Source organism: Amblyomma maculatum, chromosome 1 (genome assembly GCF_055883805.1).
Source record: "Amblyomma maculatum isolate TAMU_Amacu chromosome 1, ASM5588380v1, whole genome shotgun sequence".
Classification (NCBI taxonomy): domain Eukaryota; kingdom Metazoa; phylum Arthropoda; class Arachnida; order Ixodida; family Ixodidae; genus Amblyomma; species Amblyomma maculatum.
In genome coordinates, this window is record NC_139344.1 from 76,494,977 (window position 1) to 76,520,492 (window position 25,516).

At 45.7% G+C, this 25,516-nt stretch overlaps 1 protein-coding gene across 1 annotated transcript in view; it reads right to left on the reverse strand.

The window, feature by feature from the left end:
* LOC146202850 (uncharacterized) overlaps positions 1 to 25,516 on the reverse strand; it is a 426,668-nt gene that overhangs the window by 201,800 nt on the left and 199,352 nt on the right. The gene's annotated exons all lie outside the window — the stretch shown is intronic.

A 25,516-nucleotide genomic window follows, 5' to 3' on the forward strand; every position in this document is an offset into this window, starting at 1 on the left:
AAAAGGTATTGCAGTTACTACTAAAGCAGTTACTACCATGTTACTACCTGAGAAGGTAGTACAAATGTAGTAACGGTTAAAAAAGGTAGTAACGGCAGCCGTTACTACCTTTTTACTACCTTTTTTTCTAAGAGACGGTTGGCGCACCCTCTGCCTTCTTGTACTGCTCGCAAAGCTTCTTTTGTAGCTTTATTTTTTTTTTTTCTTCCAGCCGATTGTCCGCCACAGCTCAAAGCACTTCTGGTATTCAAGTATGAAGGGAAACCGCATACTTCAATTCACCCAGCCTACATGCAGAACTGGGCCCAAATTAAAGCGTAGCAGTAGCAACAGTCGCAAACTGCGCAGCGCGACTAAGGAAAAGGAAGGAGGGTAAACGGCACGAGAGGCAGCGAAAGCGCGGAAAGGCTCCGTCGCCGCCGCTAGTACAAGGAAGGGGAGAGCACGAAGAGAAAGAAGACAACTATTTGCCCCAAACACGGCAGGAGGAAAAATTGCACGTTAGGCGTTCGCGCTCGTAAATTTTCTGTTTCGTTGTTTTCTTTTTCTTTTTTTTTTTTTTATTTCTTCCGTTGTCGCGCTGGTAGCGCCCTTTGTCTCGCAGCTTCCGTCGTGGCCGCCCCCGTCGCGCGACAATGGATTGGCGCACGCGCCTTAGGCCCCGGATTTTTTTCTGCGCCCGCTGTGTTCACCATTTATGTTCGCTCGTGCATTGTGATAGTGGCTGACCGCGAACAATGCATCGCGGAAATGTCTGCGTCGTTGCGAACGCTGCGTGGCGCGTGTTGCCACAGCGGGGGAGCTTGTTGCTTTTCACTCCGCAAATATTCAAAAAGAGAGCGCGTAAGAACTTTTGACGAACCCGTCAGTAGAATAGGAGACGACGTAACAGAAACGGACGGGTGGAGGTGGTCGGAAGAAAGGAATGCATTGTGAGCGCAAATGAAACAAGACTGACAAGGGGGTCCTAGATATACGTACGACGCAGGGCCATGTCGTGCACTGTTCTGTTTCTGCGCCGTTCTGTTCTTCCCTGCGAAGACAAATGGCCGCTGCCACTGTCCGGCCCCAGTCTCTAATTATTATGTTCATTTAGGTAAAAACAAAACGCAGCGGAAGTGAAGACGTCGATCGCCATGGTCATTACCGTACCACATGAAGGCCGCCGGACATTGCCTGACCACAATGAAGCAACGTGTCGTTAGGTAGCATATGAAGTTTACCTGATCCAGTTCGGTTCGAAGCATTAGACAGGACAGGCGCATCCGCGGCTTATACTTGCCATTCCTGTGACACACACACACACACACACACACACACACACACACACACACACACACACACACACACACACACACACACACACACACACACACACACACACACACACACACACACACACACACACACACACACACACACACACACACACACACACACACACACACACACACACGCACGCACGCACGCACGCACGCACGCACGCGCGCGCGCGAGTTAGATGCCTTCAGCTTGTCTTGCTGTCGGCGACTTTGAACTCGAAGACACGCAGAAGCATACACGAAAAAAAAGGGGGGGGGGGAATTTTGATTTGACCATACGTCAGACGAAGACAAATCCTTTGTGTAAATTGTGAACTGATGCTCCCCATCAACCCTTGCTCTGTTCGCTTTCATATTTCAGCCTGCAGTGGCACAGATACAGTGCCACTTTCGTGGTACGAGGAAAGGATTGAAAAAACTATACGTATTCCAAGGTTATAAGCCGATCTGTGGATGCTGCAGACATGTAGACAGAATAACGACTTGATTGCAATGGAGCGGCTGTAATGACGCGTTAGCAATAAAGCGTATTTTAGGTCAGTCTTCGATATTTTGGGAGAAAAATTCGTAATAGTAAAAATACAGCGAAAAAGTGTTTCATACACATGTTTACGGAATACTGCTCCGTCTATGTTAAGCAGATTTGTGGAGCCGCTTTCCGCGCTGGCTGGCTGTTCGATGCGGTGCAACCTAGACACAACGCAAGTTCTCCCTTCTTTGCGCCACTGCTTGGCTGGAAGTCCCAATCTCGTCCTCGCATTTTTTGTGACGTTCTGTACAGTGTTGCTGCTGAATTCTTCAGCACAGAGCTATAGGCTCTATCTATCAAGAACAGAGCCCTATGTCTGAAGCGCAATTTCTCCATGGTTCACAATACTTCAGATAATATACTGCTCGCAAATCTGGTGTCAAAACCTGATGCTGTCTTCTGCTGCACATCTGGTTGCCATTTCGGACAGTGAAGTCATTATACTCGTATCTTATCTTGTGAAGAAAAAAAAATTGGGCTGTGCTACTGCTGCGATGTCGCTTGCGGCGCTGCGGGTATTGAAACAAACAAACAGACAAATAAGCAAATAAATAAATAACCCACCCATAACGACGCATTTACGAAGCAAAGTGCGACAAAAGCAGCCAATTACAAAAGGAGCTACATAACTACAAAATACATATCATAAGAAACATCACTTTGTTAAGAAATGTTTTAGTCAAGAAAGAAGATTGGATTACAAGTGTTCATAATTTAGAAAGGAAAAAAAAAAACCTGTTTTGATATCCATGAGAGTAGCCATCAAGCTGTATAATTTGTGACTCTTATCAAACTTTCTTCCAGCAAGGAACCATGGCGTTTACATGGTTATATACAGAGAAAAGATGTAAATGAGAGTGCCGACGTTTTAAGGCATACTTGGTTATTCGGTCTAAGCTTAAGCTAAGGCGCCAGAGTAACGCGCAGAAGCCGGAAAGGCTTCAAGCGACCTGTTTATATTTTCTGATGCCCCGATATACCACGACCCACGATGCCCCAAGCACGGGGACGGCAAAGTGCACGATAATACGGTAATGTAATGGCGTTGGGTCACACCGGCTAAGTTACTATATACTGTCGTAAAGCGGTCTCATATTTTTTAAGACTAAATCATAACTAGGGCGTTGTGAGGTGTTTAGAATAATGCATGGTCTATAGCCGTGTGGAATAAAAAAAGCAAAAAAAAAAAAAAAACAGGGTTGTCGCATGAGCCTCCCTCCCTCCCTTTCTCTCTCTCTCTCGATTCGTTATTTACAGTACCATAGCCTCCTTTATACTCTGTGCCTGTCAACGCGCCGCGCGAACAATACAGCGGCGCCGTTCGGTAAAGTTGCGCGGCGCTGCCGCTCCCGTCGCTGAGGGCGCCACTGACGTAAGTGCCGAGGAGCACTGGTACGAACGTCGGCGCGAGGGCGGGAGCGCTGTTATTCGCTCGTGGGATAACTGTTCCTAAGCATGCATCGTGCATATTCAGCATATTTACTAGTAAGGCCGACATCCTCTAAGCATAAGAAGTGACCATGATACTTGTTGGGCAATGACACCAACGATATGACATTTTATGTGAGGCAGTTTCAAGGAATTGCGCATGGCTCGAAAAACTGCATCACTGCTCCGCTATCGCCAATGGCAATAGAAAAATTACAATGCTCTACGCTGCGGTATACCAAAATTTAAGAAGAAAGGCACCAGCATTTATTTACACATTTCACAACAGCAGTTGTGCTACAAGAGTACCAGAAGTGGAGTGATGAATAGTTGCCCTAAGTAGGGAAAAATGTTCACGGTGACTGCTGTCACTGATAAGGCATTTCAGAAGCCAGCTTGATTTACAGATGATTGGAACAACTGCATCGCTGTATGCCATTGAGATCTGTAAGGAGGACAATTTCTGTATCCGTTGCTACTTTCAATAATTCAGCGCGTCGTACAAACGTTTTTTTTTTTTTTAACTTGAAAAACAAGAAAGACAAATATACGCGTTGCATCTTTCTGTTTCGCTCATTCCAAAGTAATTGTCACAATAGGCAAAGATTGTGTTTTTATTTTATCACAGAATTGCGCAGTTAGCGAAACAAAAAATACTGCGCTGGAGTACTGGTAACATAACACACAGACGAGCTAACCAGGAAGGGATTTAGCACCGCAGTCTAGAAAATACACGTGCACATTTGATACTAGTATTATATTACTGACGCGTTATAAACACATTTTCTGGTGCTGTCATTATTTTTCACGTGCCTCAATGCGATTGAGTACGAGTTTTGCTGTTTCCGGTCCTAGAGAGGGACACAGTGATTTAGTTGACAAGGAAAACTAATACAGGCTTTGTACGATTCGGTTTATCTCACTTTAAAGTAGTCATCTTCACAATAGGTAAAGTTCGTGTTTATATTTTATCACAAATGTTCGTAATTAGCGTATACAGCAAAAACAACTGCGCAGAAGCACATCCAACACACTAGGCAGATGACCTAAGCAGGGAAGCAATTATCAGTTCAGTCCCGAAAGCACACGTGCACATCTAACATTACTATTGCAGTATTGACGCTTAATAAACACAGTTTTTGGTGCAGTCACCATGTTTCACAAGCCCCAAAGCAGCTGAACACTACGCAGCGATCGACGGAAGGATAAAGCAAAGCTGGCACTTACCAGTTGATGAGCACTCGAAGGCAGAGCAAAGTAGTAGCATGACCTTGCACACTGCAAGACTGTCCACGAAACAGCGAGAGAGCGACAGGGAGACAGCGCATGGCTATCCGGATCGCTTTGCAACACGGCGCACCCGGCACTCGCCTGGCGAGGGTGACCCTACTTCGCTGTCGCCATCTCTCGGCAGCCAGCGGCGTAACTTCTCAACGGAGGAAGAGCGGGGACGACGGCCGCGGAGCGCGGAGTTGCCAGGCACAGAGGCTATGACAGTACATGATGAGAAGGTCGGATCGGCCTTGAGACGTCAAATCAGGGAAACGAAGACCGCAGCCGCACCGGACGCTTAGAAGAAGACAAAGCATTGTGGTACTGGCAACTTCACTTGCTAGTAGTGCATTGTTGCGTCTTCGGCACAGCAATCAGTCTAACGACACCTTCGTTCCGCGACTACTGTTTCAAAAGCTTCTCAGCAAGAAAAAAGAAAAAAGAAAAAAGGAAAATAATAATAATAAAAATAATGATAACAATAATAATAAAATGAAACTGCATAAAAGAAATGAAAACAGCCAGGCAACTCGCGAATACGTACAGAACGCGCACTTTTGTCCGGCACAGTCGTCGCTGTTTCGCAGAAGCACGGTCATCAAGCAGAAAGCATTAATTATATGGATCGTACTTGCGAGAAGCACCGCCGCGCAAATGTGCCTTCTTGGTTTCGCTAGCTGAAGTTTGAAATTTAACAAAACTTCAGATTATTTCTTCTCAAACATCGCGACACTCCCCCCCCCCCCCCCCCCCCCTAAAATAAAAATTAAAAAAAGCCAATGAAAAACAATGGGTTTCCTGGCTCTACCTTGCGTTTTTTTTTTTTTTTTTTCCTTCTCTCATGCAGCGACAAAGCTTTATCTGGAACGCTTCAAAGATGTGCGCTCCGATTCGGCGTTTCTCGATTTCGCAAACAGTGCTCAGTTGTCGCTCTTTATAACAAAAGCAAACCTGTCCCTCCTTCAAGTTAGGCGAAAACAGAAGCGATGAAACCAATTAATGATCTAGTTCTCGTTTGTAAAGAACAGTATGGTCAAGTAACGCATTTCCAGATAAAACGTGAGAAGAGAAGGTTTCGAAAAGACTGAGTGAACTGATTTTTATTGTTTGAAACAGTGTGAGATTAGTAAATTCTGTCCGATCATGTTGTATATGCAAAGAGCCGCCAGGAATTATTCACTGGTTTGCTTAAATGATTGCATTAGCAACAGATATATTTAATCCATGTACCGTTGTGTTTGTGTGAACATGACTGCATTGCGTGTACGTGCATATCCGCAGACTGCTGTGACGGCCAGCATGCTTGGAAATAGCCCACTTGTGTCTTCATGATGAATAGGACTGAGTGTGTATATATGTTGAACAAAATAAAAATAAATTACACAAAAAACTGTCGTCGATTTCGCTAAACTTTCCAAATGCGAAGTTTGCGCGGCACGTCACGTTTCATTTCTCTTCCGATTCGAGGCTATAGGGTTTTAAGTGTAGGCTTCAGGGAAATTATCGGTGAAATCGATGACTGGGGACCTTATTGGACAGCGCTCTGCAAAAAATTTAGGAACCACTTAATGCACCTTCAGAGGGCAATGCGAGAGCAATGTGTTTGGGTCCAGTACGCACTGTGATGAAGACGACGGCAAAGAATGCGCAGATGTGAGAGACTGGCAGTTAACTCATAGTGTTTATTAGAACTCTACGAGTTAACCACGACGAATGATCGGCTCCGGCGATGGCATAGTGCTCGCGTAGGGTTACCTGCGAAGTTTATCTGTTTGCGTCGCCGTGGGCTTGAACCGTAGGCTCGCCGCAGTTTGGCTTTTTCTTTTCTTCCTGTGGGTCCAGCTGGCTTCAGAAAAACAACCAGGTCCATGATTATGGGACAGCTCTTAATTGTGAGGCAACTGTGGGATAATGTAAAGTTATGCACACATTAATGGGAATGGTCTAAGCTTATGATGCGTGCCAAAAAATTTCTTTTAAAGTTTTTGCGCGCTCGCAGTGGGCACTTACAACAGTCGTAGAAACCCATTGGGGTGTGTTCTTGACAGCAACTTTGAGGCACCTGTGGACATTGTACCATACTTCTTACGAAAAACCTGATGCAAATTGCCTAACCTTCAGATACATAGCGAAATTTTGGTCCTGAAGTTTGCCTTGCGCTGAGAACAATTAATGATTTCCACTTAAACCAATGGAGTGCGTCTATAAATAGTGGTCAGACAACTGCGGAATATTGCAAGGTGCCTTTATGAACGTATTGATAGAAACGACCTAAGCTTCCGTTGCGGACTAAAATTTTGCTTCTGACGTTTGCCCTGACAAAAAATAAGTCAGACTGGCAAAGAAAATTGATTGGGCGCTTTTTTGAAAATCGATAGTAAAAGTCTTCGAGTGAAGATCTGCGGATAACTGATTGCATCCATGATGCAAGCAACATGAGAAAAAATTACGTTGAAGGACTCTTTAATGGAGAAACTTTCTGGGTATGGGCCTTCACGTCGGACTGAGAGCACTTGCTAACTCAGTAATAAAGATAACTGATTCCTATTGCCGCATAATTGACCTTATGCGGCACAGGCGAGAAAAAGGGGTCGCAGCTGTTCCACTTACAACTAAAGCATTCTACCTAAGATCCATCTAACGCGACAGAAAAGACGTTGCGAAAATTAGTAATCCATATAAGAGCAAGCTTACCAGCATATAAACTATGTCGTCCGAGATAAATAATCAAAGCAAGAAAGTAAAGGCGCACAAATGCGCGCTATCGATGGTCACCTGAACGAAGCCGCGAGGGAAGGCATGTGAAAATGCGGGCGGACTATAAAGATGATGGATCGGCGCTGTGGAGTGCTTTCGATTAATTTCGACCGTTGTTTGTCTATAGCACGCACTGGCATCGCTCTGAAAACGGACATCTTTTGCCTTGATATGTGGAACAAAAGTTTTAGTTAAATCTGTGAAACGCGCTAATAAAAACACGCACGCAGAACGGCGGGGCGGGGCGGGTACAATGCGACCTGAGCCCAGCACAGCACAGCACAGCACAGCACAGCACAGCACAGCACAGCACAGCACAGCACAGCACAGCACAGCACAGCACAGCACAGCACAGCACAGCACAGCACAGCACAGAACTGACTTACGAGGTTGTGATTATACTCCTGCACCTCTGCTCCTACAAGCTGACCCTGAAAGCTATTTCTGCAAGCTGGTCCTGGAATCTGAGTAATTTTAGCCTAAATAATGCAGCTCAACGCACTTGCGTGCACATGGAGAAAAAAAGAGTGATTTGGGTGGCTTAGTAGTGCGCCATCTGTCTTCCGATCGTTGACGCTTGCGTCTGCTTCTACTTCAGTTTGAAGTAAAAGTCAGTATTAACGTATTAAGCACGCTCGACTGTGCAAAATTAACATATGGCGTTCTCATTATCCTGCATTCATTACAAGGTTAAGCTTTGTTTATTTAAAATTTCCGAAGACTTCCTTCCTTTGAACTGTTTCATGAACTGTTTCACATTACTAAACGTCATGCTTGTAAAAGAGACAGTCTTGACGTTCGCTTTCTTCTAAAAAGGTGCCACACAAGCGGGTATACTGCCGACGATGATGTTCATCATGAATTCGTTGTTTTGGTATGATGCGAAATTTGGGATTTAACATACCGTAGCTGCACGTTGCAGAGTTGGCGTATGAGAGCACCGAAGCAAATCGGGCTTATCACGGAATGCTTAAGCTCTGTAATACAGCACTAGACGGTTCAGTCTTGCTCCAGAAGTTCTATACTTGTTTACCAAATGCAAAAAAAAAAAAAAAATCAATACCTTAGCTGGCTAAATACCAAGCAAAATCTCGCGCACAATGCCATTGAGGCCCCGCCGCGATGGCTCGGTGGATAGGGCTGTCAACTTTTGAGCAGGGGGACCCGCGTTCGAACCTGGCCGCAGCGGCAGTGTTTCAATGGAGGCGAAACGCAAGGCCCCCGTGTGCTGTGCGATGTCAGCGCACGTTAAAGAACTTTAGGTGGCCGAAATTCTCCGGAGCACGCTCCTGTGGCGTCCCCATAGCCCGAGATGCCTTGGAAAGTTAGAATCCACACAGGAAGCCAAACCGAACTAAGACATTTACAGCGGCACAATGAATGATGTCAGCAAGTGCCCTCGGAACGCGGCGAGCACAAATTATTTGCTTAAGCGAGATTTCATCACTTAAAAAGACCAGAAATGTACGCCTGAAACTACTGTATGGAACGTAGAAGAAGTATAGTGAAAGGCCATTAATTCAAATTTCTGGAAACGGCTGCCAGTTCAGGAAACCGACTTCAATACCCTGTTGGGCACTATCACGGACAATTAGCACAAAAGCGCACATTCATATCGAACAGAACAACAAACTTATCCTCGTTTATCTAGTTTAAATTAATTCGTGTTTATTTGTTGTTTTCATTCTCGATACGCGATGAACGTTTCCTGTCAGAGAACAAACACCAAGATTCTCTGACCCACAAAGCTATATATGGCTGATTCTGTGTTCACACTTCAATCGCTTACTTCGCGCATTTGTCATCCGCGGCAGAGCAAATGAATTGTACAGTCTCCCTTGTTTTTAATAACATCGCGCAAGCATCGATTGCGCTGCGAAAAGGCGTCGAAGCGAAGCAGAGCGAGAATCGGAAGTGTGAAAGAGCCATAGGTCGGCACCATGAGGAGGGGCTCACTCACACTCACACTCACGACCAGTGACTCTCAACCCACTCACTCGCACTCACACTCATGCCCGCTGCCATTCACTGCCACTCACTCACACTCACACTCACGGTCACTCTGTTACCCATCCACTCACTCACGCTCACACTCATGCCATTTCTCATTCATGGCCACTCACTCACACTCGCACTCACAGCGACACTCATACACGTCCACTCACTCACACTCACACTCATGCCCGATCCCATTCACGGCCACTCACTCACACTCACACTCATGGCTGCTCCCATTCGCGGCCACTCACTCCCACTCACACTCATGCCCGGTCCTATTTACGGCCACTCACTCACACTCGCACTCATGCCCGGTCCTGTTCACGTCCACTCACTCACACTCACACTCATGGCCACTCCCATTCATGGCCACTCACACTCACACTCATGACCGCTCTCATTCCCGGCCACTCACTCACACTCATGACCGCTCCCATTCCCAGCCACGTGAGTCTGAGTGAGGCGATATGAGTGCACTCATGAGGGAGTGCGCCGACCGATGCAAGAAAGTATTAGAATAGAGCAGATAGGTTTACGCACGCTAAAAAAGCATTAAGCAGGACATTACGCAATTTGTTACTTCAGCTCTTTTGGCTCAGCCGTTAATTCACTCTACTGGCGTCATCTTGTTGTTAGAACAGTAGTAGTTTTTATAAAAAAAAATGACACTTGTTAGGTCCCATTTCTGCGGCAAAATCATCACTCCGTGTAACAAATAAACTAAAATTAGAGCTACGAGATCTTTTCTAAGCGATGGGTCCGGCGTCAAAGTGAGCCGTGATTTTGGAAACGATAAACACGAACAAGAATCGCGCATGCTAAACGCCCGTTTTATGTAGAGCTGTTTCACCCGCTGACATTGCGATCATCATCAGCCTGCGACAGAACATAGTGTATGTCTAGCCTCAAACTGTTCGAGCAGCGTCACTGTGCTCGCTCTGCGTCCGAACACTGACGAACACCGGGACGTCCTCTGATGTGCGGTCACGTGAGAGGAGTTGCCGCGGCAGAGGTCAAACTATTTTCTTTTCTATTTGTTCTAGTTAAATTGAATCTTTCACTGATTCTGAAATTGTAATATCAACGCATTCCGTATTAACATTATCGCGAGAGATCCCGGATTCCCTATGCAAACATCAAGCATGCTGTCCTTGCGTGTCAGTCGAATCGTACTCACTTCATAAGCGTCACATGCGAAAGCACTGATCAAAAATCACACTGCAACATCAACATCAATATTTTCGTTTGGCGCAAGCGCACTAAATTTAAAGTACGGTATCTCAGTTTTCCGCATGGCGATTTTATCCGGCAGCGTTTGAACATATTCATCGCAGCTTTGGTAGCGCTGCCAAGAAGTACAGAGATCGAGTATAGCTCTGGCTCTCTAGAAGATTGGGTTCTAGAGCTCTGCATAGTATAGCCTTTTTTTTTTTTCAGTTAATGAACATTTGTTGACAATACCACACTCCTGGAGCGGATGAAAGGTGAAGTTTGCCGGGTCGGGTCGACCCGTATATTTCATCTCAATCAACTTTTCGGTTATATCTATACTTCTCGTCCTGGCTTCTTTCGTTCTTGCCCATTCCTCCATCCAACTTGCTCGTTTTTCGCCACTACACTTCTCATATGTATCGCATTAAAGTCCTATATCTGATAACTCGGCAACACATAAATAACGGTCAAATAACACCGAACGCGACCCGTCGCCGAGCACGGCGAGCGCCCTGGCCACAAGATCGCCTTCGAGGAAGTGAGCTGTGAAACATACAGCCCTCAAGTTGTATCACACCCAGCTCACAAAGGCGACTCAGGTTACTGGGAACGCTACTCCCTTCTGCACGCCAGCTACCTAAAAAGGAAAAGCGAAGGACGCGGCCCTACTGCTGCTCACTGATCATATTGTTAACATTAGCTTCGGGCTTATTCATCTTTTTAGTGATTGTTTGTCCCCCACACACACACACACTGCACGGGGACAAAAGCTAATTTTCCTGCCTTGCTGTAAAATAGATGAGGTGCAAAACCTACAAGTTAGCTTCCCTGTGAGGCAGGAATTCCTGCACAATGGCGGCATAGACTTACTTTGGAATAATAGTTGGGAGCAGCGCTGGCACAGGGACTGGCGGCAGAGTAACTGCCGCACCCCTTGCCCATTCGTCACAGCATTCCGCACGTGGGTCGCCAATTCTAAAACTCCTTTCCTCACCCAGTGTGGCAGTGCTCTCCCTTCCTTTATGCCCGCGTCAAGAATGTCCTAAAAAACCTGTTCTCGCACAATGGCCTGTGCGACGGGGACTGCATCCGAAGCTGCGTGGACTGTAGTAGATGCATGCACTGGACTTAACTATTACCGCGGAGTCAGGTTCTGCCGCCATTGTGCATGAATTTCTGCCTCACAGGGAAGCTGACTTGTAGGTTTTGCAACTCGTCTATTGTGCAGAAATTATTTCACAATGGTGGGGTGGGCTTATTTTCCAAGCATAGTTGTGTGCAGGGCTGTTTCGCCTAACCTAGGCAGAGGTGCGAGGCATCTGTGGACCCACCGTGATTCACTCCCCCCTCCGATCCTTCTTCCGTTCTACACTTTTAACTCTTGACAACAGGACGGTGACGAACCTAGCCATGTCTCTTCGCTTGAGGCGAGCTAGGGGAGACAGGTACAATGCAATGCGTACATTCCGAAGGCCTGGAAGTTGCTAGCACTGTGCACAATTATTGTGCAACAGTTTGTTGCGTCGATGAAACGAGGGACGTCTTTTTCCGTGGCATGAAAGCAACCTCCTCGCCGAGCACTGCGAACGCGCCGACCACAAAATCGTATTTGAGGAGGTGAGCGTCCTTGCCGTGGAAACCAATCTTTTCAAAAGATGACACGTCGAGTCTTGGTTCATCCGACTGACAGCAGCAGCAGTAAATAGGAATTCGGGGACGCTACCCTCCACGTACACAATTGGACTCCGCGAAGGGTTGGTAGAGGGAAAGCAAAGGCCCCTGCTTGCTACTACGGGCCGGGCCTTGCATTTCAGTCGCCCCGGAGGAAGGGACCGAGTTGGTCCTGAAAAGTCGGGTTCTAATAAATATTTTTGGTTGGAGGTAGTGTTCCCGAAACTTCTGTTTCAAGAACCCAACCAGGCGGATTTCCGTCGAAGATGTTCTCGTTCAAATCCAGGCGAAAGTGGCGGCCGAGGAGGCGTCGCGCATGCGCAGTAGTGCTACTGGAAAAATGTCCATTGGTACATCTTAAGCACCCGAGCTGCACCCGGCGCAAAGAAAGAAATGCCGTTCAAAAAACTACTTCATATGCCTGACGCCTTCATTTAAGGCTTCGTAGATCGCTCGTGTTGCTGTGCATTCCTTTTGAACTGAGCATTCGCATGGCAAGGGCGTGAGGGCACTGCAAAGCGCCAATCAAAAAAGGTATGCGATATTCTAAACTGAAATAAAAAGAAAATTATGTATTGAAGATTGCCTCCTTTTTATACGGGCGAGAAGGAACACATAAAACAATGCAGAAAAAAATTAAAAGGACATACAATAATCGTAATTATAAAACTGCTAGTGCTGAAAATTAGGGTTTCATTCAGACATTTTATTTGAGAAAGCCAGAGCTGGAATTCTCAGAGTCATGTCTCTCATATAAGGTTCTCTAATCTTTCAAAATTGGCCTTTCTTTGTATTATTATTTCCTTTGGGTGTATTATAAAGGCGCCCCTAACAGCGGTTACTTTGAACGCGGCTTTCACTAACAGTCGCAAGTCTTTGGATTTGACGACTGGTGGTAGTGGTTATTTATGGAATAATCAAACGAAAGGAAGGAAAAGAGTGCTGCTGGCTGCGGCAACTCCTGCCTAAAATCTGGAGCAAGCGAGCTGCGACCGGCGGGAAAGCAAAGGGTTAGGGAGAGGACAGCGAGTGGTTGTGCAGAGGGGAGCGACAGCAAGAAAGGACACGGGGAGCTTTGTACATTATTTCCAGTTCGCCTTTCAAGCACTGCAACATCGTAATAAATTCCCTGATATTTGGCCTGCAGCCTTTTTACTTCTCGTAGAAGAGAGCAGTTATTTTGCCAGTTAAAGTAAGCACTATGAATAGGTGTCTAGAGCAGCAATAAATCGAATTGTATATGCATTCTTGCAACCAGTACAGCACAGACCACGGATTAACGTAGTACAACTGCTTGAAAGGTCCTATAAAAATGGATGTCGATCTCGGCTCACGCCCAATATCCGATAGGTCTCAACAGATGTGAAACAGGCCGAGCTCAGGCTTTCCGATGTGCCCCGGTCGTTGCAGTGCATTAGTCGGATGTTGTCAGATCTTTTTTTTTTTTTTAATTCTCGCCATGCCTAATTGTTTCTCGCTATGCCTAATTGTTGTCTTCTGCGTTTATAACGCCCTGCTTTTAAGGGACATAGACTGACGCTGGCTTTTATTGATGTGTTAATTAACAAAGATAGAACTGTCGTTTGCCGGCATTTCATTAAAGTTATATATACCATACCATAATCAGACCAAAATGGAGATTTTGTAAGGGAGGAATGGCAAAAGTCCTTGTCCTTTCTTCCTGTCACTCAACTCTTTTCTTATCCGTCTTTTTTACTGTCCCTTTATTTCCGCCGCTTCAGTACAGGTGCTTCTGGGGATTAGATAGCAGATATTGGTGCTGATGAACATTTTTTTGCTTCCCTTTTTGTTTATGTGAATAAAACCACTTACTACTACTATATTACTATTACCGGGAGGGCCAAATATTTACCAGATATATCGGTATACTATCGGCTGTATTCACAAGCAGAATGCGATCATATCAACCACGTGCTGCCGACTCGGCAGCCCTTTCCGAGAACTTTCAACCCGTGATCGCATATCGCTTATAAATGAAGTATGGTGGTAAAATGTGCGAATTCTTGTTTTGTTTTTGTTTTTCACAAAACGCAGAATAAATTTGGAAATTTCCCTAATTTCGCGGCTAGTTGGCGGCGTAGCTGGCTCTTTGGAGCCAAGGTTTCCTTTAATCATTGAAACATTGCTGCGGGAGTATAATGATCAGAAATAAACCTGGTAACACGAGTTTGGATGTGTTCAAGTTTTTCTCTGGGATACAAGCGAATAGCGCATGGCATTCAGATTTGTAATGAAAAGCTGTTCTTTTTCTTTTTTTTTTTTGGGGGGGGGGGGTGACTTTATGCAAGTGACGTCGAATGAGGCTAAGAATTTGAGGATACGCATAAGATGTTGAATATATCTACTCCTTGTCATGTTTACTGAAAACTCGACCCCAAGATATGTATGATGCTAAACCCTTCCAAGACGTCGGCAGACGTGCACGGGTGATTAGCGCATGTTGACATTTACCATTCATCGGCATGCCCCACTTAACGAAACATAGGTTGCTGAGTACACTGCTAACATGTATAGTGATCGTTTTGCACAGCATGATAAATGACAGAGTCGTGCAATATAACCTAAATTTGTGCTCACGAGACGATACCACATCATTTATTATAGAATAAAAAAAAAACAAATACCGAGGCCAAAAGAGACCCCTAGGAAGTCTGGGCTCCTGAAAGAACATGAGTTGGTTTAACTCTTTTGAACAAAGCATGCTGCGCTCAGAGACGAATGATTTCCGAACTGAGCAAATCTATTCACTATGGTATCCGAACTATTCAGTTTGTTTCTGAAGCATTCAATGCATACTTTACATTGTTACAAAAGGAAGTGACGCGCACACGCACATTTCTGTGACCTACGGTCAAAGGCACCAGTAGAAAATTTCCATAACAGTCACTCATGAAATGGCTTGTCGCGAAGGCTAAATCCTCAAGAAAACAAACAAAAGAGGAAAAGACAACAACACACCAACTTAATCAGAAAACTCTGCCAACGCCGAGCAAACAAATGTCAGCAACCAAAGTGGCTATGATGATTGCATTGCAAAAGGGATGGTGCACTAAACGTAAAATTAAAAAGGAGTCATATATATCTGAGGCAATAATTGACAAGGCACAACGCTGATAGGATGAGGGAACAAATGAAATTGAAAATTTCAAAATGATCGTTGATGATGGCGTGCACAGCATTGGGCTTAAGTCAGGTGGAATATATATTGATCCAGAGATTGACGAAATTTCTTCTTTCTAAAGGGATACGATCGCGTGCTACAATTCAGTTTGTTTATTGATTACAAGTTATGGCTGCATCAAGTATTTCGCGAATAAGCTGGTTTTCTATTTGCCGTTATAGTTGTGTTTATAAAATTTGGAGGGCGGCAGCTGCAGTGTATACTTTCAGGACAGTGAATGGTCAAGTCACCGAATATTTTTTTTCTCGTTGTGAACATGCTTCTTCAGTCTTTTGCTGACACAAGTGGCCTGTCTCCCCGACGTATTCTTTGCGGCAAATAAAAAGATTTAAAATATAGGACTTCCAATGGCGCATATGAAACAACGGGTAATCGATACGCCTTACTGTACATTCATGCATTCGTTAGGCTGGTTTGTTCATGCGTCGATAAAATCTAAATAGACGGTGACGAGCACAAAATATTATAACTCTCGATCTCTGTGCAGTCCTTATCAGAAAGTGGGACGTGATGAACGTCAGAACTAAAGGCTAGTTTTTTGCTTGACCTCTTGCATTCGGTGAAGTTCGATTTCATTTAACAATTTCTTGGCTTCTTAATGACTGGGAAATACAATCTGGTCCAGCAACATATGCACCAGACACATGGTAATTTCAATAATGTCAAGGCGTGAGGAACTATAGCAAGGCAACCGGCAACGGACTACCTTACAAAAGTTGATCATAGAACCCATTAGTTTTTCCTTCAGGTGTTATAATCTAATGTTGGGAGAAACAATGTTCTGTTTTTTGACATATTTTCACTCTGATAATTGCGTCTTTTTCGGTTGTGTGAATGTCAGTATAACCAAAAAATATATATTCTGTTCGACAAATTTAGGCGGCTGGAAACAGAAAACGGCAAGTTAACAGAGAGGCATTATGCCTTTCTGCCCTCTAAGTTGGGTTCCCTCTTCCGCACATAGCTGCGTGGTGAATTTTTTTATTATAGCTGTGAAGTTCGCTGAACTTTTGGATGCGGTATTTGGTCTCCGGTGGTTGGCGCGAGGTAGCAATCAGGTGCACCTGTCACGGGGATTACCAAACCGGTGGGACCGCGGACGCACAACGGAGGCTCGGTTGTGCTGCAGAGCGCTCGTTCCCCCCTCGTCTTGCATTCCTACCAGAGACGTCTTTCCAGCGCCCAACTTCAGGCAGTGTTCACAGGGTTGAATGTCATTTCTGTGGCCAGTGCACTTTTTTTTTTAGGGCTATTGTGCGCAAGCAGGTACCTGTACAGTGGCTGACCACTGTGCGATGAGGCGCCAATGGTCGCTTGGGCTGCAGGTGCGAGCACCCTCAGAAACAATTTTCTTTTTTTTTTTTTTTTTTTTTTTTTACCAAGAGCCTTCAGCGATTGCTCCTGCTGCATACGTTGGTCTATGCACGTGTGTGGAAAAGAAAACGTAGGGGAAAGCAGAGGTTCGGAATGCAGTGACGTCAATGCTGTTTGTAAGTTTGCTTGGGACCTCTCCTTTCCCAAGTTTTTGATTAACATCCTTTCCCCAGTCTTTGATTAGCTGACGGAAACTTTATCTTCCTTTCCCTAATCGTCGATTGGTGAGAAGTGTTGCCTTTTTGAAGCCGTCCCAAAAAGGGCGGATACAGAGGGCTTAAAAGTAAGCGCTCTGGTTGAAACCAGGGCTTTGTCTCATCAACCGGTCAGTCATGTAAATAGTTTTCTCCTTGCATGTTTCTGCTTGTTTTATTTATGTGTGAATGAATAGTTAGCCTTTTTGTTTCTGCCGCCGAGTGATTTGAATGTTTGCGAGTCCGAACCACCAATCCATCAAGAAACCCCGATTTCATCATCAAGTGTTCCTCACATCGCCACATGAAGGGGAAACTCAACTCGGCCATATTCACGGAAGATCCTGCTACAGACGTACACAGTCTAGTTGGCAAGGCCATTTCAAGCCCGCGACATCGAAGTCCTGCTGACGGCTGACCTCAAAATTGATTACGACTTCGTCGGCAGCACAACACATCAGAAGCAAATTCTTCGGATGCCGGCATTGATTAGACAAGTTATATGCAAGAATTCAAGCGGACTTATTTGATGCCACCTTTAGGTAAGCAGGTTCATCACATTTTGTTTGATTTTGTAGGTACAAAGTTACATATTTAATTTAGGCTGACCTCTATGGCTCTGTGATACATGGTTGACAATGCGTTAACAAGTGCAGGGTTGTAAGCAGTCGCCTTGACCAAGCCAGGAAGTCGGTTTTATTTTTGGGGCCATTTAACTGACTACTTAGCGATAATTATACTCTTTAGTAACATTCGCGTGTTCCCTCTTAACGATTAAGCCGGCCTGCAAAATTTAAAATTTGCAAGTGACTGAGCGCTCCTGAGTTGCAGCGTTAACTTAACCTAGAAAGCGTTCAGTGGCGTAAAGTTGCACAGCGAATAAAGAGGTCACACTATTGGTTTGGATATCAGCGCAGGCATCTAATTTTGCCATAGAATCATGACTGTACAACATACGCGCAATTTGGACAGCAGTAATCTATTCTGTAGCGCGAAGAGGCGGTGGTGTGGTTGCAAGCTTTTGCCCTATCTTGATCCTAACAAAACGGTCAGGCCATCAATATGACCGGTGGCCTGCTTTCTTTGGTTTCGTTAACGACCTCCTTAAAGTTATGGGGAGTTTGAAGGTCAAAACATGGCTCGAGAACATAGTCACATTTGCATTTTTTGTACATTGTGGTATTTATTTTACGCCCCAAAAGACGAAACTCATCCAGTTTGAAGAAAACAGCCGAAATGTGGATTTCTGAACATGCTCTTTTTTGATGAAAACTTTTGCAGTAAAAAGAATGCTAATTTGACTGCGCACTAGCTGGCTCTTCATAGCGCGCGCTGCCGCTGCACTTCGAAAATATCTAGCTTCTCTAAATGGCTACAATTCATCCTCAGCAGACGCATGCTTGAAATGAAGAGCACACTACCCATTAAAACTATTACGTACTGCAAAAGACTGGAATGGCCTTCCCCACGATGTTGACGCCATCACCTGCCCATCAAGTTTTGTAAACAGTTTAAATATGCACTTCATAAATACCATGTAGGCAATCATATTCAATCAATGTTTGTACTCCCACCTCTTATGTAATACCCCCATTGTGGGGTCTTTAAGGTAATAAAGTGAAGTGAAGTATTCCCTGACCATGTCTGTAATGTCGGCAGTGCTAGCGCAAATGGATTTGTCTTACTTTTCATATTTTCTGTGCTTTTTTTTTTTACTTTTCTTGGTGCCATTTACTTTTCACCTTCGTGATTGCTTTGCTTTTATTGTTTCTAAAAGACTCTTTTCAGGTTATCACGGCCAGTAACCCTGCTTTCTGGATCAGCAGTCACAGCCTGTGCATTCGGATATTTCTTTCAAGTCTAAGTGTTCTCCATTTTAACGCTGGTCCCCGCTCCTGAAGTGAGGAGCGCACATAGGATCAGCTAATGGTGGACGTACTTGGGTTGACAAAGACAAGTTTTCTCAATGAACTGTTGGTTAATGGGCTGAGGCTTTCCTTTCATCACGATCAGTTTGGCTGTTCGGTAATAAAAATTTGCTGATCCTTGTGGCTGTGCAGTGCTGAGAATTTACTATCTGCGTGGTAATTTGATAAAAATGCCTGAATGCCATAAAAATGTCTGAAAGGAAATTATTTCCTGCTGAAGAAAAATAAAGGATTCCGGGATGATTTTTTGTACCTGGATGTCTGGGAAGAGAAGCATTCCGACCCGACCATATTGATATTGCATAACGTTTCTTGTGCTATTTCTATTCTGACACTTATCCAATGATGTCCACTCACACTCACATCTACTCTCGCTCACAACCACTCACTAGCACTCACGTCCACTCTCGCTCACAACCATCACTCGCACTCACGTCCACTCCCGTTTGTATCCACTCACTTACACTCACGTCCACTCCCACTCGCAACCACTCACTCGCACTCGCACTCACGCCCGCTACCGCCCACATCCACTCATTCCCATTCACACTCACCGCCGCTCCAATTTGTGGCCACTCACTCGCACTCACACTTACGTCCACTACCGCCCACATCCCCTCACTCCCACTCACACTCATGGCCGCTTCAATTTGTGGCCACTCACTCGCACTCACACTCATGGCCGCTCCCATTCGCGGCCACTCACTCGCACTCACACTCATGGCAGCTGCCATTCATGACCACTCACTCCCACTCACACTCACGACCGCTCTCATACGTGTCCACTCACTCACACTCACACTCACGGCGTGAGTGTGAGTGTGAGTGAGGCGATATGAGTGCACTCATGAGTGAGTGCGCCGACCTATGGAAAGAGCATGCACGTCGACGATTCTAGTGGTGAGAGTGTCACGTGCTTGACTGCTCTGCGTCGGGAGTGTCATTTACCGCGAAGTAAGTGTTGCCGCTGAGTTCTGATAGCGTTGTGCTCCATCTGCTGCGTGTTTATGGTTTCTTGATTCATTGCATGCAGGACTGCAGGCTTCGGTTGCGTGCATGTGTATTATCAGCAGAGCATTTGTTTTAAATATATATAGGCAATGACCCCCTTAATAGAAATCTACTTCATATGTCTGGACTCCCCTAAACTCTGGAACACCCATCCTGTCACTTCGAGTTCTTGGTGGATTCGCTTCTGCAATATACCAGGGCTAGATCATAATAGAGAGAAAAAGAAAACCAGGGCTAGCTCAGTTGGTAGGGTGACTGCCACGGCTAAGTGGAGGTCCCGGGTTCGAATCCCAGAGCAGGGCGAACTTTTCTTTATGAAGTCTCTGGGAAAGCCGTGGAGCTATGATTCGTAGCGTTATGGCTAGGTTTTGGTCGATGCTAACGATCGATCACTCCTTTGTAACTAATTATTGCGCCGGCCGTACCGAGGCTCATCTACAATTAGTATTTCGTAAGCAACTAATGCAATAAATATTTTGGGCGTTCTGAGCTGTTATCGCAAATGAGTGCTCCTTTAGTGCGAATGCACTATTTCGCGAGGTCTAACCGGGCCTTGAGGATGTGCGTGACAGATACTGCGCCGTTCAAAAAATAATTCATATTATTTAGTGGGATATAAAAATAAAAAATAACAAGAAAATTAAGTAAAATTAACATCTTGCTGCGCGCCATGGTTGTCTGCACAGGCGCACCGCGCAATTGCTACATCACGTCAGACAACGCCAGGATGGCGAGTGAGCCGGGTCCTTCTACTGTCTCGGCCGAAGAAGCACGCCGTGTCCGGCGGGTTGAGTTGGAACGGGAGAGAAGACGCCGCAAACGTGAACACGTTGCGTTATATGTGTATATCCTAGAGCGTAACCAAATCAAAACTTAGAGCAGAAAAAAAAAAAAAAACTGAATTAAACCGTGCTTTCGCACGTCTAATTCGGTTCAACCTTAGTTGAAGCCCAGCTAATTTGTGTGTGTGTGTGTTATTAACCGCACTTATGTGCACCGAGTAAATTGGTCTCAGCTCTTTGGGGCTCCGATGCTTGGCAACCGATGACTGAAAAGAGTTGCTATGTATTAATCAGAAGACTGTACCAGATACGATACCTTCAGCCGCAGAAATTGTTAGTTGCCCTTGCAATGTCTTCTCTTCTCCCTCGTCTTCCGGAGCAGCACCACCGGCTAGTACGTCGACGCCCGGGCGATATTATGAAAAATCAGAAAAGCTGTACACAGCTGCATAGTCACGCATATACAGCCCGATAGAAAGCTGAATATCTATACTTAATCTACATATGTAGTAAAGGGATTGCGAATGAGAAAGTGATAACATTCAACGAGCAAGCGCAGCTTGCTGTGTCAAAACCTCAGTGCTGTTTGACATGAGTGCGGGGAAAAAAAGCATGGTGGCAAGAAGAGAGCAGAACTATATACTTCTCGCGAATTGCAGCAATCCAAAAAGCCACATTCAAGACTGCACTTTGGAGGTCGGGACTTTTTTGTGTGTGCGTGATACGTACGTCTTCTGTTCAGGCAAATAGAATCTTCTGCGCCGCACATGCGCACCTTCAGTTCCGGTCGATGGCTGCAACTGTACTAAAAAGGTTGGGCTTTCAAAACTGCTCTCTTTCCTGCACGTGGCTTCGCTGCATTACAACATTCATGTATGCGGGACGCAAGTCTGTGAGCCACTAGCTGCGCGCTGTTAGTGGTGAAGCTTTTTTGCGGCTCAACATTTCTGAGATGGTAACGCAAGTTGATCCTAGCTGAAGTGATCTGTTTAATACAATGGAGTAACGAAGGCATGGTTTCCTCGGCTGGTCGCCAATAATAAATGTGTTCAGCCGGCGCTCTTTAGTGCCCAAACAGGACTGTCCCTCCTGGGGCTGTTCTTGAAATCAATATCAATTCAACAATGGTCGGGTTTCCCAATAGCTCTCCTGACGCCGAGACCGATCAAAAATAAAAAGCGCCAAAAAGCTGAGGCTTGAACGGCTTAAGGAGAAGCCAGCGAGTTCCCTGTGTACGATGTTTGTCTTGCATATAGGCATAACGTATTGCGTAAAGTTAGCCTTGCGCAGGAGTACTATCATTGCTTCAGCTAAATGGCTCGACAGTGAACCTCGTAGAGCAGCCTTTTCTGATTTTGCTGGCGTGGCTACAAGCAGATTGCAAAAGCAGTAGGCGGAATTTCAAATTGCTATTCCTCGCTTAACCTTCCGGGAATGAATATGACGGCGCCAATTCCCAATGCCTACAGCGTCACTGCTGCGTGGAAAAAGCGTCGAACGAATTTTATCGAGCTCACATTGCATTTTATTATTGACCTTGCGCTCAAGAACATGCGGTTCGACAAAAATGCCGCTTTTTTCTTTCTTAATGTTTATGTCCTTTACTCGCTATTTCTGTCGGACTGTACGTTTATCGAGAGCAAGGCATTTATTGTAATAAAACACGTGATAAGAGAAAGATCGTTGGCAATCCTTCCACGCGGCACCGGCCCATTGTGTCGTTCTTCTGTCGTTTGGAGGGCAGATTGGTACAGAGAATTTAACGTCACGAAGCTATACGTGATCTATGACCATATAGTGGACGTCGTAGTGGGAGGGCTGCATAAATCCCCCCCCTCCCCTCTAATTTTTAACGTGCACTGACGTTCTTGAGATGCCAGCGCGCGTTACAGGCCATTAAAGATGCGGTTAAGGTGCCAAATTGTGAGTGTTGTTGTTTTCATCGTTTATTTATTACTTTACCGCCCTAAATGACTGTAAGTCGACCCGTATTTCTTTTAACTTTAAAATCAAAATTGCGTATGTGTGTGTGTGAGAGAGAGAGAGCATGCTGAGGAGGGGGGGGGGGGGAGGGGATATTGACTTCCAATCGAAGCCAAAGCATGGCGCCATCAAAAAAGAGATGGTTGTAATTTTAAGTTTCCTCTACAGCTCTCCCTATAGTATTCGGCGATTCCACGCGCTTATTCGAATTGATTTGTCAGTTAACAATTTTTTTTAATGCACACATTACACTCGAAAGAATACTTAATAGTTGATGGAAGAACCGCTGCGGTGGCGCTAACCGAAATTATCAATAGCTGATGGTAGAGCCACACCACTTGCCGCGCATTTCTTGGTTCTTATATGAGCAACGGGAAGCCCAGCCAGCAATTTGTTGTGAGCCATTTGTTGATAAGATGCGTCATGTACCAACATCAATAAATTTCCCGCTTTGTGGTTTGCTTCATGGAGTTTAACGTCCAAAAGTGACTCAGGCTATGAGAGACGCCGTAGTGGAGGCCTCAGGAAATTTCAACCACCAGCGGTTCTTTAACGTGCACTCACACCGCACAGCACACGGGAGCCTTGTTTTTCGCCTCCATCGAAACGCGACCGCCACGGCCGAGATTCGATCCCGCATCTTTGGGCTCTAACAACTTAGTCAAGCGCCCTAACAACTTTTCCCGCTTTGTATCGCAGTTTGAATGCCTAGAAATTTGTGCACATAAAAAGCTTAAGGCTTAAAGGCTTGGAGTTCCGTAGGTAGGCGCGAAAAATGCAGTTCTTCATTGGTCACTGAAGAGACCTCTTAGGCGTGTCAGTTCACAAAGGCTATTAATGGAACTTAGCCGCTCCGGAGATACGGTAGTCGAGCTTGTTCACTGTCGTGATTCGGGTCCGGGTATCAAGGCCCCATGTACTGCGAGATGAGGTGAACAAAAGTGACTTTATACATTATGTACAGTTATGGTACAAAATGGTATGGTACAAATGGGCACAGGGGCTGAAAGCTGCTGGCTATACATGCTAGATGCTACTACCGTATTCGCACAGCGACGGCCAGAAAGATTCCGCCGCATCCCCTCCAGGCGAGCAACACTGCACTCAACGGACGCTCTCGAAGGTATCTCCCGACAAGCGGCAGCTCCTTCTTATATAGGCCAGGAAACCGTTGCCATGTGAACTGTCCAATCCCGAGGCAAAAAGTCCGAGCGCGCTGTCCTTCTGCTTCGAATCTGCCGCGGCGCGAGGGGGGAGGAGGGGGCATCACGACGTATGGAGCATGCTCAGATTTGTACGATGCCGAGGCTTGCTTTCAGTACCCAGCTGCCATGCGGAGCAGCACAGGGGATTATCAAAGGGTGTTAGCGTGAAGAAGCTTGACGCCCGTCGCCCGCCGGCCCCCGCTCGGCTTCTGTCGTCGGCCGCTTCAGGAGCCGCGCCGACCGCTTCAGGAGCCGCGCCGACCTCAACTGACAGGAATCCCGATCATAACATCACCTACAGCAGTTCCGAGAGGTCTGAGTTCCCGGGACTACTTGACCCTTAGCCCTCCTGGACCATGATTTTGAAGACGAAACCAGCGGTGGACACCACCTTGCTCGCGAGTCTCAACTGCACGTTGACCAATCCTCACGTTCGCGCTAAGCGGAGTTCTTCGGCAAGACGCTCGCTTGTACTTGAACATACGGAAACAGAATATGCTCGCCATCTTCAAGTATTCTCTGATGTTTCTGTGTGCATTGTTGGCGGAGATAAATGATATTCATGTTCCATTGTTGAATTCTACCTGACCTATGCGCCATGTCTTCTGCAACGGCTGAAAACTTTGCCATTGAGGCAGCTTTACGGAAGCTATAGTCTTGTCCGGCTCAATATGTCATCCTCATTGGTCGAAAATCTTCTCTTCAAAAGTTAAAGCGTACATGGGTTTGAATTGTTCTCGTTGGCTGCCTCTAAGTTCCTGCGCTTCACGCGTAATCTGCACTGCAGGTGCTTCCACTTGTGTTTTTAATGGGTGCCCTCGCACATATCTGTCCTAGGCGATCAGGTAGCGGACAGTCTTGCCTATGAAGCGCACTGTAGGAATCAGCCAATAAAATTTCATCGATATAAGTAGGGAACCTTCAGAGAAATGGTACTCAGCAAATTAACTTGTGGTGTTCACCGAACAAGCCACATTTGATAGAAAGAATTCCTCGAGCTAATTAATTACACCGCATTCGCACGAGCCCTGATATTACCTCTGCGTGGATGTGTAAAGAGGGCCGCACCTCGTTTTCGCTATCTCCTTTACGTTATGCATGCGGGAATGTAATATATTATTATATGTGCTATCCAGTGCACAACGCGAAAATGTCTGTCTAGCTCGCTTTTCTCAAGAGAGCAGGAGCCCCCTCACAGTTCATATCAGAACAATGTTTACCCGTGCGGAAAGCGGTAACGTTGGTAGGAGGCTTCCCGCCTCCTTCTAAAGTTCATGACTCGGACCCGGACTCCAAACGAAGGCAGCAGCAGTTGACTATTGTGGGTGATGGTGTACGCGGTGACGTAGATATATGCGACGTCACAGAAGGATGCGGGATCGAATCCCGGCCTCGGCGGTAACTTTTCGCTGCAGGCGAAAAGTAAGGCGCCCCTGTGCTGTGCGATGTCAGCGCACGTTAAAGAACCCCAGGTGGTCGGAATTTCCGAAGTCCTCCACTACGGCGTCTCTCATAGCCTGAGTCGCTTTGGGACGTTAAACCCCACAAAACAAATCAAAAAGATATGTACATCAATTATGCACCATATTTAACAGCCCGGTATCGATTCGGCGGAGCAATATTGCTTGGAAAATACCCGAAAGGCTAA